The 5,000-nt window shown below is 46.8% G+C and overlaps 1 protein-coding gene across 1 annotated transcript in view; it reads left to right on the top strand.

The window, feature by feature from the left end:
- The first annotated feature begins 1,705 nt into the window (after positions 1-1,705).
- rnf208 (ring finger protein 208) overlaps positions 1,706-5,000 on the top strand; it is an 11,531-nt gene continuing 8,236 nt past the window's right edge. Inside the window, exon 1 of the mRNA XM_079734691.1 lies at positions 1,706-2,373. The gene's annotated coding sequence lies outside the window, so the exon portion shown is untranslated. The remainder of the gene's footprint in view (positions 2,374-5,000) is intronic.

Raw genomic sequence — 5,000 nt, 5'->3', positions numbered from 1 at the left:
CGTTGTAAATAAAACCTCCCTGTTATTAACTCAGTGTGACTCAATGTGTGATTCACTGTAAATATGTGGACCTTAAAGGGGAACGCAAAGTTATTCACAACACCCTTTGGAGCATATGCTTCCCCTGTAAGACTTTGATAGCACATCATGTGTGAAGTACACATATATTTTTAATTTGTAAAAACGCTATGGAAGATAATGTTAAATATCTTTAACTTTAGAGGTGATACATGCAAAAAAAAGTCGATTTCCTTAGAAATGTATCATAGTTCCCATGGTAACAAATATCCTCTTCCATAAGGGAGTGATGAAATCGATGACAATGTTCTGAATCATGCAAACAAAAGATTTTCTTTTACAAACAGTTGGTTACGATCAAACCAAAGATGCTAAATCCTCAAGATGCTAACGATATGAAATATCCATTAGAAATTATTAAAATGTGTGTTTCTTTCATTTTAATCCCAGATTATTTAACGGTCAGGGACTCAAAGAGATTAAAATGTTAGTTATGTAACAGTTGGTCTCTTATGGTGTGTTTGTTGTGGTGGCTCACTTGTCTGTTGTATGTTTCATGTATTTTATAATTATATTATCATTATTATATCATTGTTATATTATTTTTAATGTTTACATGATTCATGGTTCTCATGATTTGTTTTTCAGGATTTTCAAAAGTCATGATGAATTCATTAAAACATTACCCGTATTTTATGTCTTAGTGTTTCCATGCCTTGCTCATCTGCGGGTGTATGTGATAGGACGTTAAGAGGTGATTGATAATGAAAGTGTCCGCTGAGGTCGTGTGTTTCCTGAGGCTTCCTGTCAACAATCCATAACCAAATTTCTTTGTGATTTGTGATTTCTTGTTGATGTTTAATTAATGTGCTGTAAATTAGATCTATCCAGCACCAGCTTCCTGTATTCTCCTCATTGTCGTCAAACTATGTGTGTGTGTGTGTGTGTGTGTGGTGTGTGTGTGTGTGTGTGTGTGTGTGTGTGTGTGTGTGTGTGGACAATCTATAATGAGGATGATTCATGCTCTCTCTGTCCACAGTCCTCATCTCTCAGTAGGTCATGTGTGTGTGTGTGTGTGTGTGTGTGTGTGTGTGTGTGTGTGTGTGTGCTTCTGCATGCCTGCGCTGCTGCTCGGAGGAGGGTTTGGTTTGTGGGGGCATTATTCAGGTCTCTTGATTGGCTGATACATTTTCACTGGCAATAAGAAAACGTGATCCAGCCTGCAGAGGCACTGCAGTGTTTACTGCAGAGAGAAAGAGAGGGAGGGAGGGAGAGAGAGGGAGAGATAGATAGAGGGAGAGAGAGAGAGAGAGATGGAGAGAGAGAGAGAGAGAGAGAGGGAAGTTGGGAGAGAGAAAGAGGGAAAGAGGGAGAGAAAGAAAGCGAGAGGGATAGAGAGAGGGAGAGAAAGACGGAGAGAGAGAGAGCAAGAGAGAGAGAGAGAGAGATGAGGAGAGAATGGGTTTGGCAATACAAGCCACCGCCATAAGGAGGGAGCCAGAAGCACAGCATTTGTGTGTGTGTGTGGCTGTGAGTGTGTGTATGCTTGTGCTTGTCCGCCTTAACACCCTGTGCATGTGTAAGTATGCGCGTCTCACACACACACACACTCACACGCGCACACACGCACACACGCAGGCACACAGAGTGAGGCAGCGAGGGAGGAGGAGAGCAGAGTGCCAGAGAATGGAAGCGTAGACAGAAGAGAGATCGCAGAGAGAGAGAGGAACAGAGGAAACAAGAGAGAACAAGAGAGACAGAGAGAGAGATATTGGACGAGCAGAGGACTAAAATAACAGAAAGGAGAAACGCGAGAGAGAGAGAGAGAGAGAGAGAGAGAGTGAGAGAGAGAGAGAGAGAGAGAGAGCATAGAGCAACCTGTCCATTGGAGCAGAGACTGACAGATCGGCTGAAAGGGTGCGTTTGTTTTGTTGCACGACAAAGAAGGGATGGAGACACGGCTGGCGGAAGGAGCTTCTGGGACGACGCGCAGCGCGGAGGAAGCCAGGGTGGGAGACTGAGCCAGCAGCACAAGGTGTAACAGAGAGGCAGGCACAGCCAGAGAAGAGAGAGAAAGAGAGAGAGAGAGAGAAAGAGGGACGTGACGTACCAACCCGAGCCTCCATCTTACCTAGCCATCCCACCTCTGTCGACTCCTGCCCCCCGTCCCTTCTCCTCCACCCAGGATACAAAGGCTCTCCACCGTCCGTCCGTCCATCCTTCCGTCCGTTCCCTTCCGTCCTGGCCCCAGCGGTCCTGTGGTCGTCGGTGTTACGCCTGGTGCGGTCCACGCAGGGCTGAGAGCGTCAGGCGGGGAGGTGATTTAACCAAAGGAATTACAAGAGAAGTACGCAGGTGAGACGCGACCAGCAGGCCAGCATGCAGGATGCATAACGCTACATTATGATAATGATGATGATAACAACATCCATGGTAAAGATGGGGATGCATTCCCGTATCTAAATGTCGTTATTTTCCACAATGTTGCTCTTATCTTATGCAGAGGAGTCTGATCCTTTCTAGGTTTTACGTTGGCCGATTTTTCTGTTGTGTTGTCGTAGCAGGTGTTGTGTGACGCTGGTGTTACATGGTGGGGCATGTTATGGTTCTTATACAAATATGTCTCAGACGAAGGCACACACAAATACAGACATGTGTATGTGTGTATTTCTGTGTGTGTGATGTGTGCACACACAGAAATAGACAGACGTATGCACGTGCACACACATAAATACACACACGCACGCACACACACACACACAAATACCCGCATGCGCACACACACACAAGTTGACACTCACACAGACACACACACAAAAACGCACACACACACACACAGACACACACACACACACACACATATCTACCTTCTAGAACATTCTGAGCCTGGTCTTATTCACTTTAGCATGGACTGCATTGGAACATCGTTTCATCACACATATTCACAGCAGACAGCGTGCAAGAAATCACACACACGCGCACACGCACACGCGCACGCACACACACACACACACACACACACACACACACACTCTATCACACAAATAAACAAGCATGCACACTTGCAGAGCACCAGACAAGGTCCCAGGAGCCTCTAAGTAGAGTCCAACAACGTAGTGTGTTTGTGTATGTGCGTTTGTGTGTGTGCATGTTCGTGTGTGTGCGTGGGCGTATGCTTGTGTGTGGAGGGAGGCTATCTTAAGGGGCTCGTATCTTGAGATACTGTGAGACAGGCCAGGCCCCTGTCCTCTTAGTCCCGGATACTGGGGGGGGGGTTACACAAGCCCCTGGTTAGCATCATTACCATCACTGGGCTGTCCATCACCAAATCTCCATGTCGAGCCAGAAAAGACATCAAAGTCAGTCTCTAGCACAGCACTGTAGGCCTCCAGGACTATAGGCCTACAGGGCAGCAGGCCTGCAGCACAGTAGTCCTACACGCAGGGCAGCACGCCTGCAGTCAGGACAGCAGGCCCTACAGCAGGCCGGCGCTGCGGTCAAATCACCAGCAGAGAAGCCACGCTGTGATTGCATAACGGATGCTCCCTGCACCCCCCCCACCCCTCCTCCCCCCTCTCCCCACCCTCTCCCATTTGCTCTCTAAACCCTTCGTCTCCTCTCCTCTGTCCCCCCCCCCCCCCCCCCCCCCCCCCCCCCTACCGACCAGCTCACCTTTGTTTCATAAGCTGATGCGTCGGTCGGCTCTCGGGGGATCTGTGTATATACCCTCCTCCTGGTCACACCGTGTTCTCCCCGCGTTGTGCTGAAGCGACACAATCTGCTCCCAGGCGGCACGGGAACGCCAAACAGAGAGAGGAGAAGGGGAGTTAATCACTTGAATTGATCGGGCTGTTGTTGTTGTTGTGATGGACCAGCGGGACTTTGGTTCTAGGGTTTTTGTTGGTGAAGGTATGAATTCACAAGGAGCTCCGTCTCGTGGTGATGCTGAGAACCGCCTATGAGCAGTGTGTGTTGGTTCTGTTTGTGGGCGATCACACACTCACGCAAAATCAAGCGCACACATATACACACACACACACACACACACACACACAAACGCATGCACACGCACACGTACACACCCACACACACACATGCAGAAACAAACGCATGCAGGCTGACTTGCAGTCACACCCACACACGTGCAAACGCACACACACACATACACGCACACACCGATGTGACACACACACTCACACAAACACACACACTCACACAAACATGCACACACACACACACACACACACACACACACACAAACACACACACACACGTGGGAGTGAACAAAGAGCACTCGTCTGTCCTGGACTGTGAAGCAAAATGGCGGATTTCTGTTATGAATGAAGTCCCCTCACACACCCTCCTGACGTCCTTCCTCACACACTGTTGACGTCCTTCTGCCCACGTTTCCTCCTTTAGTCACAGTCGACAGTGGATGAGCCTATTATCAAACCCTGATTTTGAAATACGCTTAAACCTTAAAACCTTTTCTCTTTTAAGCGTTATCTTGTGTTGAAATAATCACACATACTATATACACTACATCTAGTTTTGAAATATAAACACAAACTGAATACAATACATTTAGCATTGAAATGCGTATACAATCTATATACAATTCATCCAGTATAGAAATGTGTACAAAGAATATATTCACTACATCTAGTATTGAAAGATATACACAAACTATAATACATCTAGCATGGAAATGTATACAAACAATATATAGAATACATCTAGAATTGAAATATATACACAAACGGTGTGAAAAATATAATATTTAAGAATTAAACCACAGCCAAACCTCATCTGAATCAGAACAGAGGGATTCAGGCCCACATGAAGTATGATCAGACAACGACATTGAAGAGCAAACCGACGTGATTATTTGTGTTGGTGTTGTGTGTTTGGAGTATCCACCCTCAGAGCAGGAAATGCTTGGTAGAGCCATCCTCCAGGATTAGCCTCTGGCCAGGCGAAGG

This window comes from Pollachius pollachius (genome assembly GCF_949987615.1).
Source record: "Pollachius pollachius genome assembly, chromosome: 4".
NCBI lineage: Eukaryota > Metazoa > Chordata > Actinopteri > Gadiformes > Gadidae > Pollachius > Pollachius pollachius.
The sequence above is the reverse complement of the archived record's forward strand: the minus strand, read 5'-3'. Positions and strand labels throughout refer to the sequence as shown.